The following is a 25225-nucleotide window of genomic DNA, read 5'->3' as shown; positions in this document are numbered from 1 at the left end:
AGTTCATTGATAGTATGGTGAGTATATCTTACTAAATTAAAGCATTTGTTGTTGTTTTAGTTCCAGTATAGTTAACATACAGTGTTATATTAGTTTCAGGTGTACAACATAGTGCTTCAATAACTCTATACATCACTCAGTGCTCATCATGATAAGTGCACTCTAAATCCCCTTCACCTATTTCACCCAACACCCCACCCACCTCATGTCTGGTAATCATCAGTTTGTTCTCTATAGTTAAGAGTCTTTTTTGGTTTGTCTCTTTTTCATTCATTTGTTTTGTTTCTTAAACCACAAATGAGTGAAATCATATGAAATCAGTCTTTCTCTGACTGACTTATTTCACTTAGCATTATACTCTATAAATCCATCCATGTTGTCACAAATGGCAAGGTTTCATCCTTTTTATGGTTGAGTAATATTCCTTTGTGCAAATATACAACATGTTTTTTTAGCCATCCATCTATCAATAGATACTTGGGTTGCTTCCATATCTGACTATTGAAAATAGTACTTCCATAAACATAGGGGTGCTTGTATCTTTTCAAAATAATGTTTTCATATTCTTTGGATAAATACCCAGTAGTGGAATTACTGGATTATAGGGTAGTTCTATTTTAATTTTTTGAGGAACCTCATACTATTTTCCACAGTGGCTGCACCAGTTTGCATTCCCACCAACAGTGTACAAGGGCTCCTTTTTCTCCACATCTTCACCAACACTTGTTGTTTCTTGTGTTTCTGATTGTAGCCATCCTGACAGGTGTGAGGTGATATCTCATTGTGGTTTTGATATGCATTTCCCTGATGATGAGTGATGTTGAACATCTTTTCATGTAAGCAAAAGAAGACTTTGTAATCTATCTTGAAATCTGGGACTGTGATACATCCAGGTTCTGTTCTTTTTTTTTACATGTATGTCTTCTCTGAAGAAATGTCTGTTCACATCTCCTGCCCGTTTTTTAATTGGGGTGTGTGTGTGTGTGTGTGTGTGTGTGTGTGTGTGTGTGTGTTGAGTTGTACATGTTCTTTATATATTTTGGATTCAAACCCTTTATTGGATACATCATTTGCAAATATCTCCTCCCACTCAGTAGATTGCCTTTTAGTTTTGTTGACTGTTTCCTTTGCTGTGTAGAAGAGGCTTTTTATTTTGATAGTTTATTTTTGTTTTTGTTTCCTTTGCTTCAGGAGATGTATCTAGAAAAATGTTGCTATGGCCAATGTCACAGACATTACTGCCTGTGTTCTCTGCTAGGATGTTTATGGTTTCAGGTTTCACATTTAAGTCTTCAATCCATTGTAGCTGATTTTGTGTGTGGTGTAAGGAAGTGGTCCAGTTTTATTCTTTTGCATGGAGCTGTCAAGTTTTCCCAACACCATTTGGTGAAAAGACTGTCTTTTTCCCATTGCATATTCTTGCTTCCTTTGTCAAGTTAATTGGCCGTATAATCATGGATTTATTCCTGGGCTGTCTATTCTGTTCTGTTGATCAATGTGTCTATTTTTGTGCTAATACCATACTGTTTTGATTACTACAGTTTTGTAATCTATCTTGAAATCTGGGATTGTGATATCTCCAGTTTTTGTTCTTCTTTTTCAAGATTGCTTTAGCTATTCAGGGTCTTTTGGGGGTCCATACAAATTGCAGAATTTGTCCTAGGGGTGCCTGGGTAGCTCAGTCAGTTAGGCATCTGAGTCTTGATTCAGCTCAGGTCATCATCCTGGATCAGGTCATGATCTCACACTTCATGAGATCAAGCTCTATGTAGGGTTCAGCACTGACAGCACAAATCCTGCTTGGGATTCTCTCTCCTTCTCTCTCTGCCCCTTCCCTGCTTACAGTCTCTCTTTCTTAACAAGTAAATAAATAAACTTAAAAAAAATAAAGAATTATTTGCCCTAGTTCAGTTAGATTAAAGCATTTTTAAGGGCAAGAGTTATTATACTAGTAAAGAAAAAATTTTGCACCAGATTTTTTTTCCCATTTTTTAAAAATTTTTTTATTTTTATTTATTTATTTTTTTTTTGAGAGAGATGGTGTGCATGAGCAGGGGAGGAGCAGAGAAAGAGAGAAAGAGAATCCTAAGCAGACTCCACACTCAGCACAGAACCCAATGCGGGACTGGATATTGCAACCATGAGATCATGACCTGAGCCGAAATCAAGAGTCATATGCTTAACTGACTGAGCCACCCAGACACCCCTGAAGCAGACCTTTTTAAAATAAAGAAACAATATGAATATATATTGTGTACATGCATGCATAAAAGCATATTACATATTTTTATATATAAATACATATGTGTACGTAATATATATGGAAGGCATAGGTGGTTATACCTTTATTACATGTAAATTCATATTAGGAGTCACAGTTTTATATACACCAAAAGATTGATGAATACATGTGTTATTTGCTGTCAGAATGTGCTTGGTCAGACTGTTTTTAGCTTTTATGCTTATAACAAGTAATGAAAACATTGGCTTTCCAGTCAACCAAATATTTGTTTTGCTGCTACTTACTTGTTAGTGTAGACTAAATAATTTTTCTTGCCTTCAGCAGCAGAAATATGGTTTTAGTCCAGGCTATGGACACTTCAGCTTTAATTTTATTCTTTTACATATAATGCCACATGTGTGCTCCTATAATAAAATTGTAAATACTTTATCTTCTGCCATATGGTGAAGGAGCTCATTGTACTCAGGTATACAAAATGATTCCAGAAGAAAAAGATAATGGTATCTGCTAAAATGAAAGAGGGAAAGAGAATGCTGGCATGGAGCATAGAAATATAACTCTTCTAAAGAAAAAAGCAGACATTGAAACTCTTAAATGTTTAAAACAGGGCATCCTGTATGCTTTTCAATAAAAACTGGTGATAGCTGTGGTAAAATATTTCATCAGTATGATTGTACTCCTAGGTCGAAAAAAGATGGAGACAAGAGCAGGGGGAAAGGAGTTAATGAATAAAACAAATGTTGCCCTCAATCATGGCCCTATTTGTGTCTCACCAAGGAGAAGTATAAGGATTATATGAAATATATTTATTTTTATAAAGGAATTCAAGAAATTATCAGAAAATACTGATACAAGACAAAACATTTTATAATGAGCATTCAAACAGTAGCAAGCTGATATTTACAATCTGGGAAGTCCATTGCATCTCAGAGTCAGGGTCAGTTAAACCTGCTTCAACTTCTAAGCACCCTGTACTTACCCCCATCTTACCACTTAGAGCATGGGAGTTTAATTATCTCTTTATCTGCAGGTGTACGTCAGCACACTGTGAGTTTCTGAAAAACATGGTCCATCTTGACCATACTTCATTTATTCAACAAATACTTAGTTGAGTGTGTACTCAAGTTGGAAAAAAAAAAAAGACTTCTGCCTTAATGGACCTTACATTCTACCCATATTTGTGAAGTTATTGGCATATACATTAGAGATTTCCCCTCACTGTCATAAGATGTCTATAGCAGCTCTAAGCATTATGTCTTCACTGAATAGCATCCAAGCAGAAGGAAAGGTAGAGACAAAAGACTTTTCTCTTTTTGGACCTTTCTCTTTATGGGAAAGAAAATCTTTCCCAGAACCCCCACCAGACTTCCCTTTGCATATCACTGGCCAAAAGTGGGTCTCCTGAGAGTGAACATATGACCTGGACCAATCACTGGCAAAGCGGAGCGGGATATTTTAACTATAAGCAACCAGAAGAAAACTTCTTTCACCCACAGCTACCAACTCACCTGCATCTGGGCCATTTATTTGCTTGCCTGCCCTCCTGTAACTATGGATGAGCTGTTCATACTCTGAGGCCAACTCCTCCACTTGTGCAGACTTTGCTACCTTTCACCTACTGCAGACAACACTCCAGCAGTTCTTTCTTTCCTGCATCATTAAGTTTCCCTCTTTACTGGATCATTTACCATCCGCATGAAAACATGCAACATTTTCTATATTAAAAGAAGAAAGTTTCTGTCCCCTCCAGCCACTGCCCTGTAACTCTGTCCCTTTGTGGAAAAAAAGTCCTTGAAAGAATGTACATGCTTGCCATCTCCAATTCCTCGCCTCTCATTCCCTCTCTATACTTCCATTCTCACAAGTCAACTGCTTAACCCTCTTCCTAAGTGATTTATTACCAGGACCGTGTGCTGTTGATCACTCCCTTCCCTTTGAATCACCTTTTTACTTGGCCTCTGATTCCTTCTTATACTACACTTCCTTCTTTACTGGTGTCTTTTAACCTTATGGATTTAAATATCATCTATATGCTTACAAATTCTAAAGTGGTTAATAGGCATCTTAAACTTAACATGTCCCAAACTGAACTATCGATCATGTCTTCCAGACTTGCTCCTCCTGAAATCTTCCCTATCTCAATTAATGTTTGAGTCACCCTTGACTAATCTCTTTCTTTTATACCCCTCATCCAACTAATCAACAAATCGAGGATATATAATCTAGCCACTTCTGTTAGCACTCTGGTGGGAGCCACAACCATTTCCCATCCATATTAGTCTAGTTGTCTAATAATTGGTTTTTGTTTCTTCCAGTGTCCTCTGAAAGTCTATTCTCAACATAGTAGCCAGGATGGTCCTTCTGAAATCTAAGTCATGTCTTGTCACACTTTTTCTTTAAGACACCAGTGGGTTTCTTAAAAGCTAAAGCCCCTATGTTTGTCTGCAAGGGTCTGCATAATCTGTGCCCCATCTCCTTTTTACCCCTGGTTTCATCTCCTTTTACTTCTCTCTCATTCACTCTGTTCTAGGCAGAGCAGCCTCTTTGCTCTGAATACATGTTTGGCATGCTCTGTGCTTCAGGGCCATTGCACATTCTGTTACCCTGTCTGGACTGCATTTCCTCCAGAATATCCACATAACTCATTCCCTTACCTCTCAGGTCTTTTTCTAAGTGAAGCCTTCTCTGACCACTTCTACCTGGCACTCCCTAAATTGCCCTTATTTACTTTTTTTTTTTCTGTATATTATCACCTTCTGATATACTACATGTTTTACTTATTTGTTGTTTTCTGTCTTCCCCACTAGACTTTTGTTGGTTTTATTAATAAAAAAAAATACCTAGAACAATATTTGACATATAGTAAGCATTCAAAAAAATATTTGGAGAAGGAATGAGTGAAATCAAAGATGAAAGATGAACTAAATGGCTTCAAACAGTCATGATTTGTCCCCTGATACTGAGCATTCTGTTGCCTAAACCAAATCTGGATTTTGTTAGCAAAAAAAGAAGGTAGAAGAATTATTACTTGGGCAGTCAACTGTGTCTTTAATAACAGCTCATACTTGTGAGTAACTTTATACCTTTTTCTTCTTCTCCCGCTGTCTTCATTTCTGTCTTAGAAGAACCCATGAGGAAAGTAGGACAGGTACTGTATTGCACAAAAAAAAATTTGCCTCAGATAATTAATTTTTCCCCAAGAGCACCAACATAGCTAGTTGGACCCAAATTGTCTGATAGCAACTGCAATGCTCTTTCAATAGTGGTGACAATCCATATCTAGGCACAACATTTTGTGGAATACTGTACAATCTTTTAGGTAAACCAAGAGAGCCTTTACCTCCAGAAAAATGATTATGAATCTGCCTTTTTTTTTTTTTTTTTGGCCTGTCATGTCAAAATGAAAATTTTTTTAAAAGCCCCAAAACACTCCATATTTAATATAAGATTTTATTCTTTCCTGTATCTCGGATTAAAGTAGTTTGTAATAATTGATAAATTAGTTACTGATATATTATTTACTGCCATTATGTAGTTTATAACATAATGAATTACCAGAACATGTTGCTTTTCTATCAGATTCCTCCATATTTTGCCCACATCATTTCTCTTTCCTCTCTACCAGAAATTATCTCTTCTAGCATCCATTCAAGCCAGAACCACAGTCCACATATTCCAAATGCTAAATAAAATTTTTAGTTTTAATCAGTCAAGTAAGGTGAGCAGGCATGAGTGTCATTGGTTTTGTTAGGTGGTAGAGAAAAAGATACTTGTAAACTCTGTTGCCTAGAAGGAATTATTTAAAGTTCTTAAATATGCTGAGATACTAATATACTAGCTATGTTTATATGCATAGACATATACCATAAATGTGTACACGTTACGTAATGCATATAATATCTAACACTAAGACTATCCTGAATGTGATTTATTCCCTCTCTGACTTTTTTTTTTAAATAAGGCATTTTTCTTTCAAGTTTATTTATTTATTTTGATAGAGCACAAGCAGGGAAGGAACAGAGAGAGGTGGGGGAAGAGAGAATCCCAAGTAGGCTTCACATTGTCAGTGCAGAGCCTGATGTGGGCTTGAACTCATGAACCATGAAATCATGACCTGAACCAAAATCAAGAGTCGTACGTTTACCCAACTGAGCCACCGAGGTGCCCCCCCTCTCTGACATTTCAAAATAGACTTCTGGATTCTGTGGCTTCTTTTGGTGAATATCAAGGTTATTATTTGTTATTGCATTGTGGATAAACAAACGTTCAGGTTCACAAAACTTGTGGAGAATGGAATGATGGACATTCAGGTTCCCTATTCAGTGAGGAAGATGCAGTGGCTGCCCTTATGCTCTAACACGAGGTTAGAAGATGGAGCAGATACAAGACCTTGGATTATATTGGTCTGGGACTTTACGATGAATGCATCTATGCTGAGTTTAGGAAAGATATTTACTAATGAAACTAGTATTTCCATTTATCCTTATTAGCTTTTTCAGTTATAAAAGTTACCTGTCTCAAGTTTGACTTCTTTCCTGCACTCAGACAAGCAATTTCTTTTCCATCTGATTTTTATATGGACATCATAAATTGTCTGTGGGTTTTGGTTGACATGGTGAGAAGTCAGGCCTCTCAGATGACTAGGACTTAACCATTCTTGTCTTTACTGTTCTCCTCATGCTTAATCTGCTGATGTAAAGGACCAAGCATAAGCTCGCATCAACTAGAACTCAGTTTAGTTGTTAGTATGCATATCTATGCGGCCACTTGGTATTTCCTTTAGATTTATATTTTACATCTTGTTTGAGTACCTTTTTTTATACATCAGTCACTTATTTTACTTTCTTTTGATCCTTTGTTTTCTAAAAATTAAAAACATTTCTTTTATCAACAACTTGTGATAGTTCCATTCCAGCCATGTTTCTATATATCATCTTACTGCTACTTCCTAAAAAGGAAACATTCCCTCCAGCCAGCAACTGTTCCACCTTGTTCCTCATCACTAGGGCTGGCACCAGTTCAAGTTCTGTCAACACTGTTCCATCAGATAAAGCTGCTGGTAACACAGAGGATGAGAGGGGGCAGTGTGCATGCACACGATTCAAGTACCAATGAGCAAACTAATAGCATTCTTACTGCTTCCATGTTAGCCTGTGTGCCCACTTGCTTGAAGTCTAGTCTAATTTAGCTGTACCTCAGTGCTGATAGTAACAACTGCCCATGTGTGTATCAGCATCTGTCTGATAATAATTGAATCATGTGGCTAAGAACTCATGTTTTCTGGTTTTCATTGACAAAATGGGTAATAATTAACCATAAGTACAAGATCTTTATATCAACATCATTTTTAATATGCTAAAAGCCTCATCAGAATATAAGCAGTCTGCCTGCAATCTGTTATCATCTGTATTATTTCACTAGTTATTAACAGAACTGGATAAGCTTCACTTTTTAGAAAATGTTACACAGCATGGGAAGTTTCAGTTCATGTAGCATGATAACGATCTTCTAGAAAGCAAGAAAAGAAGTGTCAGACAGAAATATTCCCTATGGACTTAACCTCTCTACGGAAAGAAAACTGGCATTACATGCAAAGTTTCTTGGATAGAGCATTATATCATTGTGACTGATAGGCCTCAACCCCAGAGTTTCAGAATTGGTAGGTGTGGGGTAGGGTCCAATAATCTGCATTTCTCATAAGCTCCCAGGTGATGCTGATGCTTCAGGTCCAAGCTCACACCTTAAGAACCACTCCTCTACCCAACATTAGGAGAGTGGTTCTCAAACATTCTGAACACTACCAGCCAACCATGTTGAATCAAATTCTTTGTTATGTGATCACTTTAGTTGTGCCAAGTCAGAAAAGATTTAGTCAAAATCTTCAATCTCTGAATTCTCCCCAGTTAGTATGATCCTTGCCAATTCTGCTAAGTGCAGTTTCCAGGCAGTCGCCCCATCTTTATTACTTGTTTCATCTTTACCTTGTGGTCTCCTGTGAGCCTCTCAGAATCCCTTTACCTGTTAGTCTAGGCTATAGGGTCAAGGTTAGAGCAGAGTTTTTCCAATTGTAGCCATTAATTCACTGGTGGATAAAAATCAGTAGTGTATCTTAATCAACATTTTTTATTTAATGAAATGGCAGAGACCAGAAAACAGAAGAGTGAATCATGTAGTTAGGATAAGTATTGTTTTAATGAGATTTTGAATTTTTTCATTATATTTTGTTGAACAATATAAAATTGCCCATCTTTGTAGTTAAACAAAATAGAATGTCAGTAGTTTCATCTGTTTTAACCTTATATATAGTTTTGTATATAGCTGTATACCAAACATATATGTGTGTCCAGTTAATAAGAAAATATATTTCCTATAATACGTAACTGTCCAAAGAGTTAAAAAAAACAAAAAACCACTGGGTTTGAATAAATGTCTAATAGCATTGTGCTCAATAAGCCCCCCAAAAGCCTACAGAATGTTTTTCCCTAGTTCTCAAGTAGCCAGCCTCTGCTACATAGAACAAGGCTAATTCATGTGAAACAGTTATTTTATATTTAATAGTGAAAGTGTATTAGTAACTAATAGTCATTTTTTTAATTTTTTTTTTAATATATGAAATTTATTGTCAAATTGGTTTCCATACAACACCCAGTGCTCATCCCAAAAGGTGCCCTCCTCAATACCCATCACCCACCCTCCCCTCCCTCCCACCCCCCATCAACCCTCAGTTTGTTCTCAGTTTTTAACAGTCTCTTATGCTTTGGCTCTCTCCCACTCTAACCTCTTTTTTTTTTTTTTCCCCTTCCCCTCCCCCATGGGTTTCTGTTATGTTTCTCAGGATCCACATAAGAGTGAAACCACATGGTATCTGTCTTTCTCTGTATGGCTTATTTCACTTAGCATCACACTCTCCAGTTCCATCCACGTTGCTACAAAAGGCCATATTTCATTCTTTCTCATTGCCACGTAGTATTCCATTGTGTATATAAACCACAATTTCTTTATCCATTCATCAGTTGATGGACATTTAGGCTCTTTCCATAATTTGGCTCTTGTTGAGAGTGCTGCTATAAACATTGGGGTACAAGTGCCCCTATGCATCAGTACTCCTGTATCCCTTGGATAAATTCCTAGCAGTGCTATTGCTGGGTCATAGGGTAGGTCTATTTTTAATTTTCTGAGGAACCTCCACACTGCTTTCCAGAGCAGCTGCACCAATTTGCATTCCCACCAACAGTGCAAGAGGGTTCCCATTTCTCCACATCCTCTCCAGCATCTATAGTCTCCCGATTTGTTCATTTTGGCCACTCTGACTGGCATGAGGTGATATCTGAGTGTGGTTTTGATTTGTATTTCCCTGATAAGGAGCGACGTTGAACATCTTTTCATGTGCCTGTTGGCCATCCGGATGTCTTCTTTAGAGAAGTGTCTATTCATGTTTTCTGCCCATTTCTTCACTGGATTATTTGTTTTTCAGGTGTGGAGTTTAGTGAGTTCTTTATAGATTTTGGATACTAGCCCTTTGTGCGATATGTCATTTGCAGATATCTTTTCCCATTCCGTTGGTTGCCTTTTAGTTTTGTTGGTTGTTTCCTTTGCTGTGCAGAAGCTTTTTATCTTCATAAGGTCCCAGTAATTCACTTTTGCTTTTAATTCCCTTGCTTTTGGGGATGTGTCGAGTAAGAGATTGCTACGGCTGAGGTCAGAGAGGTCTTTTCCTGCTTTCTCCTCTAAGGTTTTGATGGTTTCCTGTCTCACATTCAGGTCCTTTATCCATTTTGAGTTTATTTTTGCGAATGGTGTGAGAAAGTGGTCTAGTTTCAACCTTCTGCATGTTGCTGTCCAGTTCTCCCAGCACCATTTATTAAAGAGACTGTCTTTTTTCCATTGGATGTTCTTTCCTGCTTTGTCAAAGATGAGTTGGCCATACGTTTGTGGGTCTATTTCTGGGGTTTCTATTCTATTCCATTGGTCTATGTGTCTGTTTTTGTGCCAATACCATGCTGTCTTGATGATGACAGCTTTGTAGTAGAGGCTAAAGTCTGGGATTGTGATGCCTCCTGCTTTGGTCTTCTTCTTCAAAATTACTTTGGCTATTCGGGGCCTTTTGTGGTTCCATATGAATTTTAGGATTGCTTGTTCTAGTTTTGAGAAGAATGCTGGTGCAATTTTGATTGGGATTGCATTGAATGTGTAGATAGCTTTGGGTAGTATTGACATTTTGACAATATTTATTCTTCCAATCCATGAGCAGGGAATGTCTTTCCATTTCTTTAAATCTTCTTCAATTACCTTCATAAGCTTTCTATAGTTTTCAGCATACAGATCTTTTACATCTTTGGTTAGATTTATTCCTAGGTATTTTATGCTTCTTGTTGCAATTGTGAATGGGATCAGTTTCTTTATTTGTCTTTCTGTTGCTTCATTGTTAGTGTATAAGAATGCAACTGATTTCTGTACATTGATTTTGTATCCTGCAACTTTGCTGAATTCATGTATCAGTTCTAGCAGACTTTTGGTGGAGTCTATCGGATTTTCCATGTATAATATCATGTCATCTGCAAAAAGCGAAAGCTTGACTTCATCTTTGCCAATTTTGATGCCTTTGATTTCCTTTTGTTGTCTGATTGCTGATGCTAGAACTTCCAGCACTATGTTAAACAACAGCGGTGAGAGTGGGCATCCCTGTCGTGTTCCTGATCTCAGGGAAAAAGCTCTCAGTTTTTCCCCGAGTAACTAATTGTCATTTAAACAGTATTCATGATTAATAGACAGTATTTCAAGTGCTTACTTGAATTTTGGTGTGCAGATGAACTGTAAGATTTAGAGATGTTCAGAGCAATGAGAACTGCTATAGTCAGAGTCTGATTACAGAGAAGGGGCACACTCCTGTAACATCTTAATTTCTCTACCAAGAGTTCAATAGATTATAGAACCTTGATTCCACAGAGGAAATAATCTATATGTCAGAAAGCATGAATAGTACACACTTCTGAAGAAACAGGATCAGGAAACAGTTCCACCTGGAAAACCACTAGCTTTAATGTGGTCAAGGACCTTTCTGATTGGGAAGACTTATCAAATCTTCAGAGCTCATAGTACCTTACAAAAGAGCTTTAATTTTATTTAGTTGGTGTTTTTTAGTTTTTCTTTCAAATGTAATTTTTCTTTTAAGAACCTTGGGAAATGTAGAAATTACAACCTCAGGAAAATTTATTATCTTACTTAGAAAATAAAAAATTTCCTAAGACTTCCTAAAATGAATGTGAAATCCAAGACCTTGGAAAATTATTTTGGATACTGTTTTATTGTGTAGATACCTAGATGTATTTTTAGAAAAAACATCATTCATCATGTGTCAATGAGGGATTAGTGTTTGCATATTTTTCTGAGTGAAAGGAATTAGATTTAGATGTGAAAAGACTACAGTATCCTCAAAACAAATCTGTTCTCTGTACGTTTTTCTTACAAACTCCACCCCCTTTCCTACAGGTTTCTAGCCTGTGTCTCATGACCTACTGTGACCATTTTAGCCACAATTTTTCTGTTGGGCTATTTTAACAACCTGCTAACAGGCTGCCAACAGATCTCTGTCGCTAATCTCAGATCCTGCCAATACATTCTGTGTGTGGCTTTTCTTAAACACAAACTTGATCATGTGTCAATCCCCTTCATAAAATTATTTAATGGCATCTCATTTCCTACAGGATGAAATCCTTTGCATGCCATACAAGGCCCAACGTGGCTAAACTTTGCCTGCCACACCAGTCTCATCTCTCATGGACTGTATGCTCCACATAGGCTAAACCTTTCCATACACCAAGCTCACCTCAGCTATTTCCCACCTCAGCTCTCGCTGTCACAACTTCCTGGAATGCCTTCTGTATGTGATGAATATTGCCTCAGTATTCAAGTTGCCGTTTAAGGTCCTTTCTCTAAAATGGCTTTTCTGATCTCTCCTTCATCACTAGACCAGTGGTTCCCAAGCTTTTCTGTACATTAGAATCATCTGGAAATTCCAAAGCTCAGGAAGTGAAACCCAGGTGTCAGTACTTTCTGAAGCTCCCCGGATATCAGGTCAAGATGTTTTCAAAATTCACCTATATCTTCCTGGATTTATTTTATTTTTTTACTTTTATTTTTAATTGCTTAAGCCACCTGAAAATTATTTAGTCCATGATGTGGCGTGAGGATACAAGGTTTCTAATTTAGCAGGTGAAAGAGACAACCTACCAATCATTAATACAACATGGTTGGACGCCTGGGTGGCTCAGTTGGTTAAGCGTCCGACTTCAGCTCAGGTCATGATCTCGCAGACTGTGAATTCGAGCCCTGCGTTGGGCTCTATGCTGACAGCTCAGAGCCTGGAGCCTGCTTCAGATTCTGCGTCTCCCTCTCTCTCTGCCCCTCCCCTGCTCATGCTCTCTTTCTGTCTCAAAAATAAATAAAAACATAAAAAAAAAAAAAATACAACATGGTATATATTCTCCTGAAGGTTTGAGGGAGCAAAAGCAAGGCAATTAAATCTAGATGGCAGCATTACCTCTCTAGATACACAAACCCAAGTAGACTCATCAGTTATTTAGACCATTGGTCTCCAAAAATGTTTTATTGCACTGACACCATAAAGTTTTTTCTTTATTTTATTTTATTTTTAAGAGTTTTATTTAGATAGAGTTCACATACTGTACAATTCACCCATTTAAAGTATGTGATTTGATGACTTTTGCTATATTCATTAGGTATCTTCAACTATCAGCACAGTCAATTTTAGAACATTTTCATTATCTCAGAAGGAGACACTGTACCCTTTACTGTCTCCTGCTATAGACTCTGCCTTCCCTCCCCCAGCCCTGGGTAACCACTAATCTCCTTTATGCCTCTATAGATTTCTATGTTATAGACATTTCATATGAATGTGATTGGCTTCTTTCACTTAGCATATTTTTAGTGTTCTTCTGTGTTGTAGGATGTATCAAATACTTCATTCCCCATTATGGATAAATGATATTCCCTTTTATAGCTATACCACATGTTGTTTATCTCTTTGTCAACTGATGGACATTTGGGTTATAAAATAAATTTTAAGTGTATTTATGACTCATTTGTGGAGATTACTGAACATTATACTTACTATATATAACATACACAAAAAATAATAGTTTAATACAAATAGCATTCTTGGGGTGCCTGTTGGTAGAGCCTCTTGATCTCAGGGTCATGAGTTCAAGCCCCATGCTGGGTGTAAAGCTTACTTTAAAAATAAATAGATAAAGAAATAAATGTATTACCATTAGATAGATAGATAGATAGATAGATAAAATAGCATTCTAACATTTTCTTGTCACCTCTCGAGTGGGTCATTTTGTACACTAGAAACCTCTCACTTTTACAAATTTTGAAGCTACTGGTTCAGGTGAGTAAGTTAGTTGAATGAATGCATTCCAGACAGAGGATACAGTGCATGCAAATGCATGGAGATAAAAGAAAGCATGGCACCTTTTCTTATCTTGCAAGTTTTAAGTGTGGAACAGAGAGTGGGAAGGATATGGAATTTTTCATGCAGCCATTTTTACCCTCTCCCTTTACTATAACCATTTAGGCTTACCAACAAAACATCTATTTACTCTTGGAACACCTAAGAAAGAATAAAAGTTTTATTATACTATGTAAGTCTATATTTTTATTGTTATTATTTGGCAGTGTATATTAGACACTGTATTACTATATTTTCCCTCTAGAATCAACCTTACACTTTGGTCTCCTTTCAGATAAAGCCAACTAAGAATTAGCATCAGTTTCCTTTTCACCACTTTTTTCTGTGTCTTTGTTTGTTTGTTTGTTTGTTTTAATATCTTAGTTGCAGTATTACTGTGACGTGAGGAGACTGGCTTGAGTCAGTGATACAAAAACAACATCAAAAATAAATCCTCTGTACTCTCCCTTCCTTAAAACCCACAGAGAAGTCCCTTACACTTTATTCCACACCATGATAAGTTGCCATATGAGGCATATATAGAAGAATAATTATGTTTTTTCTTACTGATTTGATTGTAGTTGAAGAGAAAATGGTTGCAGTATTTACTCTACCACAGCCAAGGACTTTGCTGGTCTGTGGTATCTTGTGAAGATGCTAGGCAGACTACTGGGATAGAATCCAGTCAACTCAGTTTCTCAGAAATATTTCTCAAGGTTGGCTTGCTTATTTTTCTATTATTCATACTTTTACTGTTTTGGATAGTTTAACAGTGTATCATACTAATTAATTCACTACCTTAAATGCCTTTAAGGAAATAGTAATTAACACTGAATTTACCATCTAAGAAAATAAAGACAAAGCATTTGTGAAGCCAACTCAAGCCTTCACTCCAGTGAGTGACGAAGCTGAGAATAGAATGTGAAGTTGCTAACTCAAAATATTGAACCCAGTCCATTCAATGTGTTGGCTTTGTTTTGTGACTAAGCCAAAGGTTTTTTTAAAAAATTAATCAGTGAGAATGTGTCTCTAATTATGTTCTAATCCAAAATAAGAGGGTGAGAAATTTTTCACTTCACCAAGAAAAAAAATATAAGATTGCTTTAGTGTAACGATTTTAGCTTATGAAATTAATAAGACAAATAAGCCAAATAATCCTTCTTTATTAAAAGATCAATTAATGCCATTTCAAAGCTCAGGAACTTTAAAAAATAATTTTTCTTTTCCCTAGCACATGTGTTTTTGTAATATAGAGTTCAGAGACTAACTTTAGTTAATATATCATCTTAATGTATTTCTATTGTTTCCTGATCATGTTTTGGCTGCCAGTACCACATAAGAAATGTTTAGGCGTGCCTGGGTGGCTCAGTTAGTTAAGTGTCTGACTCTTGACTTCAGCTTAGGTCATGATCTCACAGTCGTGAGATCTGTGTAGGGCTCTGTGCTGGGCGTGGAGCCTGCTTAAAATTCTCTCCCTCTCTTTCTGCCCCTCTCCTCCCCACCCCACTCGTGCACTCTTTCTCTCTCTCAATGAATGAATAAATAAATAAATAAATAAATAAATAAATAAATAAATAAATAAATATTTAATATTACTTAGAAAAAGCAATGTTGGGAGACATTAAGGCTAAGGTGGCACTTGATGACTGCAGCTTTTTAAGGTTCGGGACAAGGAAGGCCAGTTATTCAGACTACCCTGCTTTGTCCCTACTTCCTCCCCACTCTCTCTTCCAATTACTTTCTCTAGAAATCCACTTCACTCTCAAAAATCGTCTTCCTTTTTAAAAAATATCTTAACTCATTTAAATAATCTCTTTCAAGACTCTGAAAATTACGGACGCTGTTTAAATTCTCTAGACATAAAATGGTGAAAACAAAAAAGTTCCTGCCCTCTAGGAACTCACATTCTTGGGTCTGCTTTTGGTACTCATGTCAGCCGGAGCTCACAGGTATTCATTCATCATATACTTTTCCAAACTTCAGCTTTTTTCAGAAGGTTAGGACTTTCCAGGGGCAGTTCCTTCCCTGTTGTATTTAAATGAGTTATTCTGCATAAAGCACTTAAAATACTGACTGGCACATGGAGAGCCCTATATGTACAAGTGTTCCATGTTTCATCCTACCAGTATGCCAGCAGATGGTGCTTCTTTTTTTTTTTAAGATTTTATTTTTTTTAAGTAATCGCTACACCCAACGTGGGGCTCAGACTCACAACCCCGAGGTCAAGAGTCGCATGCTCCACCAACTGAGCCAGACAGACACCCCAGATAGTGCTTATTCTTCAGCAAATTCAAAATTATAGGTAAGCCTCATGATAAGAATGTTACATTTGAACATCTAAATTTATGGAAATATAACTCAATTGTTTTGATAATTTGCTTCACAAAAGGATTTTCCACATTTCTTCCAACTGTAAATATTACTGGTGCTTTGAAAATATGATTTAATATACAGAAATATTTGTTATTCAAACAAATATGTTAATGAGGCGCCTGGGTGGCTCAGTTGGTTAAGCATCCGACTTCGGCTCAGGTCATGATCTCACAGTTCGTGGGTTTGAGCCCCGTGTCGGGCTGTGTGCTGACAGCTCAGAGCCTGGAGCCTGCTTCGGATTCTGTGTCTCCCTCTCTTTCTGCCCCTCCCCTGCTCGCACTCTGTCTTTCTGTCTGTCTCTCTCTCTCTTAAAATAAATAAACGTTAAAAAACAAAAACAAATAGGCTAATAAAGTGAAAACTATTATATCTACTCCTTGCTTCTTCAAATGAGATTTAATCTTTTGAAGGGAGCCATAGCTATAAAGTAGCTTACAGACATAAAATATGGTGCCCTATTTTCTTTTTTTTTTTTTTATGGTGCCCTATTTTCAGTGCCAAATAATAATACCTCATATTTGTAGAACATGACCAGTTTACAAAGTCTTGTCACATGCCTCATTACATTTAGTTCTGTAACAGTCCTTAGAAGTAGATTGAACAAGTATTATAGTTCTCATTTTGCAAATGAAGAAGCCTAAGCATTAAAAACATTTAATACTCATCCTAAATGAAACAATTTGAGTCAGAACTTCTGTCCAATATTCTTTCCACTCTACAACTGCAAAGCATTGTTTCCTTAAAAAATAAAATAAAATAAGCCACAAGCAAAATGACCTGTTAGCTGGAAGCCAGAATCAACTGGCTCAGCTGAGAGCTGGCCTACAGTTCACAGCATTACCAGTAAGACTGAGAAAGGTGACCCCCCCATCCAACTCACACTCCAGCCTCAAGTTCCAGAAAGCATATCTGAACACAGGTCTACTTCAGATGAAGCATAACGTGATGACCTTTGTCCTTCCCTTACCTCATCTCAAAATTTAGCTTGTTAGAGGTATCATTTAAGATGAGGATTGAGGAAGGGGGTGAAATCTGAGCCAGAATTAGTGTGCCAATAGTAGAGAATATGGTGTAGGCAGGTTCAAAAAGGCTGAGACAGGGGCACTTAGAATACTGACTGGCACATTTTCGGAAAACCTTTTTTGTACAAGTGTTCTACAGATAGGTGATAAGAGTGGCAGAACATTTACCATCCTACCAGTATGCCAGCAGGTAGTGCTTCTTTTTCTTTTTTTTTTTTTTTAAGATTTTATTTTTTTTTAAGTAGTCTCTACACCCAACATGGAGCTCAAACTCACAACCCTGAGATCAAGAGGCATGTGATCCACCAACTGAGCCAGACAGGTATCCTAGATAGTGCTTATTCTTTAGCAAATTCAGAATTACAGGTAAAAAGTGCAGCCAGAAACAACTGGGCATGGTGCTTTTAAGTAATTGCACATTTTTCACATTTAAATTAGAATATTCTGATAGATATAGAAAAGTAATTTTATCAGGGTATTTTTCAGAGTTCCTTCCTAAACTAATTAGGGGAAAATCCCAACGAGATTTTGGGAGTCAGTCTCTCTCTGTCTCTCTCTTACTTACTTGCCTTTGTCCTCTTGTTCACTGAACTACTGAGGCAGGCATTGTTTTCATTAACAGAAGTGTAGGCATGAGGAAACTTGGAACTCTATCCTCTGTTTTATCAACTAACTCAAACTAGTATCATAATAAGAAAATACCCTTTAATTTTTTTTTTTTTTTTTTTTTTTTTAGAAATGAGCTCAAACAACATACCAATCTAGAGTGTTCAACGCAGTTCATTTAGTTTTACAAAAGGCTCATAAATACTTGTAAATGATTTCCTTTCAGTATAGACCTGCAAGATATGTATTATGGCTGCTCTATTGCTTACCCAAAAAAAGTATGTGCATGATCAGATTTTTATCTTATTTTCCTTATTCTCATCTTATTCCCCCGTTCTTCACTTTCAGAGAACATTTTTCCTCATCCTCTTGTGCATCCTGCACTACGTTGCCTTCCTGCTTTGGTAGTGATGTCTCTTCTCCCTGCTGTGGCTAAATCTTATTTCTCCTACAAGGCCCAGTTATGCTGCCACTTCCTCCTCTCAACTTTCCCTCTGTCATCCCTGCATGAATTTCATAAGTACTTTATCAGGACCTCTCTTATGTCATTTGTACCACCACACGGTTAAAGATATATCTTATCCCTTTTCCAGCCTATGAGCTCCTTAATGTCAGGAACCGTCTATGATTCACTCACTCCCATAGGCACTAGTGCCCCCCTCCTTTCCCATAACTGCTCGCCGTGTAATAGAATAAAAACAGCAATGGGCTTTGAAGTCTGACAGCTCTGATTTCAAATCCTTGGTCTATCATTTATTAGCCATATAACCTTGGGCAAGATACTTAACCTCTCTGAACCTCTGTTTCCTCAAGCATAAAATAGAGATGATAATACCCCTTCTGTTGTTCCAGAATTAAGTGAGAAAGCAGGCTCAGATTTTTCAGCCTTATATCTCAGACATACTAGGGCCTCAAAAGTGGTAGGAGTGCTAGTAGCAGTGGTCCTAACTTGTATTTTAGAGGTCATTTTATTGCTTCAGTTTCCTTAGTCACATAGGGGATAAAAAAAATCCCATGCCGAACCACACATGCAAGTATTTAAGGATTATTTTGAACTGGTCTGTAAACTCTTGTAACTACTCTGGGAAAAGTACCTCCTGAATTTACTACAAAACAATAGAACCCTCCTTTAAGTGCTATTAGAAATGTAGATATTCTGCAGTGTTTAATTTGCTAGGGGTAATCACAGCCTTGGGCAATTGTAGATAGCAGTGCTTTCTTTAGTATCCTCCCTGACTGGTTTCATGAAATCTTTTTATCTTGAAGAATTTTGTATTTTTTTTTCTTCTTGCTACAACAAAGAGTATAAAATTTGTAGTTTCCATATCCAGAATGACAGTGCAACGTAGGGATATTATCAAAATGGCCATCAAAATGCAAGAATTGTGGGTCACACCATCTGGAGATGTACAAAGTGTGCTCTGTTGAGAGACCTGGGGACAAAAATCAATCAATCTTTGTGCTAGTACTGGGGTCCAGCTGAGGAAGAATGAGGTAAATTTTAACAGAAACAACAGACTAGAGTTGACGGGTGGAAAGCTGGAACCCCCAGAAGAAAAGCCTTTCGTGTCCCTCAATAATTCTCAGTAATCATTTTATAATTGTTTTTTGTGATCATTATTAAGAAAAATGGAGAAACATCAGATAAAAAGCTTATCAGATAGAGTCTGTGTAATAAAAAAAGAAGTATTAGTAGAAGATAAGACAATTAAGCTCAGAATTTCATGTTTTAGTGTTCAGAAGCTGTCTTTACTGGTAAGAGCTCTCTTCATCTCTTAATTTGTTAGATAAGTTCATTTAATTCATTTGAATTGATTTTTAGTTTAATATTTTGTGGTAACTAATTTATGTGTTATTATGTAAGTTATTACCAACATGACTGCTATTTGAATTATAAACTCAACAAAGCAAGGCCACCTGGATGGATGAGTCGGTTAAGCGTCCAACTTCTGCTCAGGTCATGATCTCTCCTTTCATAAGTTCGAGCCCCACATTGTGCTCTGTGCTGACAGTTCAGAGCCTGGACCCTGACTGCTTTGGATTCTTTGTCTCCCTCTCTCTGCCCCTCCCCCATTCATGCTGTGTCTCTCTGTATCTCAAAAATAAATAAACATTAAAAAAAAAATTAAAAAAAAACTCAACAAAGCAATACACTTAGGGAAATAAAAGGTAAAATTTTGTATTTGGATAGCACTGGGGCATTAAAACAAGTTTTCAAAATTTTCTAATATCTTCGGTACCTGGGTGGCCCAGTCAGTTACGTGACCAACTCTTGATTTCAGTTCAGGTCATGATCTCATGGTCTCATGATCTCTCAGCCCATGTGGGGCTCAGTGCAGAGCGTCGAGCCAGCTTGATAGTCTCCCTCTCTTCCTCTCTGCCCCTTTCCCACTCACACTCTGTCTTTCTCTCTCAAAATAAATAAATAAACTTTTAAAAACTTAATTTAATTTTAAAGATTCGAATTTCTTGGGGCACTGGGTGGCTCAGTGAGTTAAGCTTCCGACTTCGGCTCAGGGTCATGATCTCACAGATCGTGGGTTCAAGCCCCACACTGGGGTCTGTGCTGACAGCTCAGAGCCTGGAGCCTGCTTCGGATTCTGTGTCTCCCTCTCTCTCTCTGCCCTTCCCCAGCTCGTGCTCTGTCTCTCTCTCTCAAAAACAAATAAACATAAAAAAAAATTCTAATATCTTTTTTTTTTAATTTTTTTAAAGTTTATTTCTTTTTGAGAGATGGAGAGAGATAGAGTGTGAGCAGGAGAGGGGCAGAGAGAAAGGGAGACACAGAACTCAAAGCAGGCTCCAGGCTCTGAGCTGTCAGCAGAGCCTGATGCGGGGCTCAAACTCAGGAACCGTGAGATCATGACCTAGGCCAAAGTTGGAGGCTCAACCAACTGAGCCACCCAGGTGCCCCTAAAGATTCTAATATCTTTAGGTAAAATAACAAAAATTAAAATTAAGAAAACTCCTAATTAGAGGGGTGCCTGAGTGGCTTAGTCAGTTGAGCATCTGACTCTTGATTTCAGCTCTGGTCATGAGTCCCAAGGTTGTGGGATCAAGCCCCATGTTGGGGTCTGTGCTGAGCATGGAGCCTGCTTGGGATTCTCCCTCTCCTCCTCTCCCCTGCTCACACTCTCTCTCTCTAAAAAACTAAACCAAAACCAAAAGACTCCTAATTAGAGAATTAAATCTATATTGGAGATTCATGCCATTTTATAAATGGTCACACTGTAGTATAAAGGTATATAATTTCAAAGTGACTATTAGATTATAATGAAATACATCTGTGGTGATTACACATTCCAAAAAGAAAGTACACATAGTAGTATATAGAGAGAGGAAACAACATTGAGTGATCAGAAAATCTGGTTTCTGATATTCCAAGCTTAACACAATCATTTGACCTCTCTGAACCTCAGTTTTTTCATCTGTAAAGGAGCTGGTTATTGCTGCCTAAAAACTTCATAGTACTAATATTTTGTGTTGTGATACTGGACATACTCCTTTTGTACTGAATTTAAAAATTAAGATTTAGTAGGGGTGCTTGGGTCACTCATTCGGTTAAGCATCTGAGTCTTGATTTCGGTCAGGTCATGATCTCACAGTTGTGAGACTGAGCCCCAAGTCGTGCTCTGTGCTGGGAGTGGAGTCTGCTCAAGATTTCTCTCTCCCTCCGCTCCTTCCCTGCTTGCACTCTCACTCTCTTTCAAAAAAAATCAAGATTAAGTAGCAAGTAGACTATAAGTATACAGAACCGCTAGATATGAACTTCCATTTATTCATAGGCTACCCCTGTTAAAAACGTTTAATGGAGTGGGGGTGCTTGGGTGGCTCAGTTGAGCCTCTGACTCTTGCTTTCAGCTCAGGTCAGGATCTCACCATTTGTGAGATTGAGCCCCACATCAAACTTTGCACTGACAGCAGGGAGCCTATGTGGGATTCTCTCTCTCCCTTTCTCTCTGCTCCTCCCCCATACATGCTTGTCCTCTCTCTCAAAATAAATAAATAAACATTAAAAAAAGAAATGTTTAATGGAAAATGCAGGCTGAAAATCAGAATTTTTGTATTTATATTCCAGAATGGAATACAGTTTGAAAATCTGGATTAATTTAATTGGATTGTAACTTGTTACCTTCACATTTCTTGAATCAGCTAATAGAAAAACACAGCTACTAGAAAATATTGTGTATTACTCTGAGGATTATTTTAAGCCTAAAATAACATGAAGCATTGAAATTAGGATGAACAGGGAAAGAAAAATAAAAACTTCGTCTAAATGGAGACTGAATTCCATTTAATCACTGTTCGGTGTTGAAGCATATGTCAGTGTTCGGTGTTCAAGGATACTTCAGGTGATGTCCCTGAATTATTCAACCACTTTGACTTATCTTTATGAAACTATAGGCTTATTTTGACCACCAGATGGAGCCAGTATTGTTCAATTTGTAACACAAAAAATATGCTGAAAATAAAAAGTAGTTAAATAAAATGAATAAATCATAGATTTTTTTATTTTAGCTCACAGTACAGAAAGAAACTAGACTTTTAGCTAGTCTTCCCCTAAATTCTGTCTAATCTTTGTAAATGTGCACCCTCCCTCTATTAAATAATTTCTTAATTCTGAATAATTTTCATTTGGGTAGTTTCATTGGAAGAGAGACCACTTTTCTTCTTATTCACTTTTCAAAGACATCATCTGTAACCTTTAATTATCTTTAAAACATAATTAGTACAAATCTAACCTCTTGTCATTCAATAAGTACTATGGATTATAATTATGAAAAGTGATAATAAAAAATATACTATATGTAGGCCCTCACCTTAATGTCACAGAATACCCCCATTATTGTCCTTTTCATAATGGATTTTCCTAATGAAACAAACCAAAAAATAGGCATTCTGGCTGGGGGCAGGATATACAGTTCATCCCCAGTAGCTCCTCAAGCAGAGGTAAAGCTTCAGTGAATGGGTACAACTCTTAACACAGATTCTACACAGAAAGCTCAGTGTTCAGGGACCTTAGTCAGAGGTAACTACCTTAAAGTTGACTTGTACTCCTCTTACGTCTGTTTAATACATGTGAGAAATTATTTATCTGTAACTCAACGTAGTTCAACAACTATCTATTGAAAAAGTATTTGTATGCTAGGGGTCCTAACACACTACAAACCCCTCAGGGAGCCATTCCGTCATGCAAGAGCAATAAGGCAAGTACGGACACTGGGAACTTAAGACCTAAAGAGGATCAAATTGTTCATTTGTCCATTCAGCTACTATTTATTGAGTCCACGCTTTATGCAAGACATATGCTAGACTCCAAAAAGGGGACAATTCCTGCCATGTGTGTTTGTAGCCAAGGGGCAATACAGAAAAAGAAGCGGTTATGATATAGTGTTTAAATTGTTTGAAGGCCGAAATGAGGGGAAAATATGATTAATTAAGGATTATCAAGAAAAAGCCATAAAGGATTCTTCTTAGGTAGAAATTATTTACATAAACCCACTGTTTGGCAGACTGTACTTCCCATTTATTATGGTCTGAGAGGAATTTAGAACCTTTTTTTGGCAGGATTTTATTTCATCGGACACATCCAACTGGTGACCTGATGCCTTTTTGTGTCAAATTGGAGTATTTTCTATGTTTTCTTGTACGTCAAACATGAAGAAGAAATAACCAAGCTGGTTAAGAACTTGTCATTTAGAGCCAGACTACATGGGTTTATATTCTCATGTTTATAGTCCCTTACATAAGTTATTTAACCTCTTACTACCTTAGTTTCCTTATCAGCAAAATAAGGCTAACAGTATGCCTCCTTCATTGGGTCGGTTATTAGGATTAACCAAGTAATTCAGGTACTGGTATCTGACACATAGCCAGTACTTAAAATGTTAGCTATATTCAAGTCTGTTACATTTCCTAGAATTAATTTAAGAATGGGTGTATATAAAATTTGATTAAAAAACATATTTTTTAGCTTCCAGGAACTACGATGAGATACAACTAGGTATCACCAGCATTGATATATTCTATATCCATTAAAGTCTACCCCTTTTGTTTCCAAATGCTGTTTACTATTAGCAGTAATATATTACCTTTATTTGTATAAAAGTTTTCATTTATTATGGGAATTTTTCAAAAATTTCCTTGAAGTACTAGATCCAGATATATTTAAAATAATTTATAAGCAGCCTTACTAACAGTTTCTGACACTGTTTCTGATCATTTGATAAGCTTTTTTTAAAATGAATCAATGTACAGCTACTTGGAGCTGTTAGCTCCTTGAGCTCTAGTCCTGAGACAGGGGATGGAATGAGCTCTTTATCTATCTATAAAATGCGATTTGTAGATGGATACCACTGGTTCTTCAGCTAAGTAACCGCAGTTGACTAGTCACCATCCCTTTATGTTCAGAACAAAAAGGTTTCACAAAAGAGATTCAAGTGGAGCAAGGATTAGTTTCTGACTAGCCCTTAGGGGAAGGCTTAGAGGCATTCTTTATAACATGCAGGAACTGAAGTACAGTACTTAACTTGGATGTCACCTTCACTAAGAGTCAGAACACAAGTTTTAGCCCAGGCTCTGCTGCTGATCTCCCTGGGAGACTGGCTGCGTAACTTCACTTACATTAACATTGGTTACCTCACCTATAAAGGGAGAAGTTAGATGAGAAGATCCTCAAAGCAACTTCCAGCTCTGGTGCTCTAGTAAACTGATGCTCCAGTACTAAACTGATGGTTACCGTGACATTGGACACTCTCCTCACCAAAACGTTTCATGTATATTACCTAGTTGTATCTCAGAGACAGCAAAGATATTTTATTCTAACACTACAACATAGGTAAGCTTTAAGCCCTCTAAGGAATCAGCAATTTGATACTAAAAATCAGTAACTTGATTTCTTAACTATTTCACATATCTTATGTGAATTTTTTATGTTTTATCTTACGTTCATTTTACCTTTTCCATTACATTATAGAATGAAAAGCTTGTTATCATTTATGTTTTAAATATCTTTTATAGCATTTCTCAGAATGCCCACCATGTTAGAGACACTTAGTAAAATTTTGTTTTCCGGATTAAAGTTTTAATTGAACTCAGTAGGGCACAGCGTTGGCCTTTCGTATCATACCTGGGCTCAAATCCCAGCTTTACCATATTCTAATTCCTGTTTCCTCATATGGTTTATAGACACTTCATAATCAAAGCATCTTAGCATGGTGCCTAACTATAGCCTTTGGTAAATGTTCTTTTTCCCCACTATTCTTTATTCCTATTTTTCAACATGTTTTGTAGAAATTTCAGTTAATGACAAATAGTCATCATACTGTGTCATTATTATTTATGACTTATCATCCACTGTATATTGAGATTTATAAGAAAAGTAAAAGAACAGTCTGTACTTAGAGAAACTAAATTTTTCAAACTCCTCATGTATTTTATTAGCCAGTTTTATGTCACTAAAATCATCCAGTCACTTATTCAATTTTTGTTTATTCAGGGGGATTCAAG

At 37.0% G+C, this 25225-nt stretch overlaps 1 protein-coding gene and 1 long non-coding RNA gene across 3 annotated transcripts in view; one reads left to right on the top strand and one right to left on the bottom strand.

Annotated features, from left to right (window-relative positions):
* The window catches only part of LOC128778302 (uncharacterized), a 107285-nt gene that overhangs the window by 27359 nt on the left and 54701 nt on the right, over positions 1–25225 (bottom strand). The window lies entirely within an intron of this gene.
* The window catches only part of CWC27 (CWC27 spliceosome associated cyclophilin), a 194950-nt gene that overhangs the window by 132209 nt on the left and 37516 nt on the right, over positions 1–25225 (top strand). The window lies entirely within an intron of this gene.

This window comes from Panthera pardus, unplaced genomic scaffold (assembly GCF_024362965.1).
Source record: "Panthera pardus isolate Hobbes unplaced genomic scaffold, ASM2436296v1 HiC_scaffold_2, whole genome shotgun sequence".
In the NCBI taxonomy this organism is placed as follows: Eukaryota; Metazoa; Chordata; class Mammalia; order Carnivora; family Felidae; genus Panthera; species Panthera pardus.
This window is presented reverse-complemented; position numbering and strand designations above follow the sequence as displayed.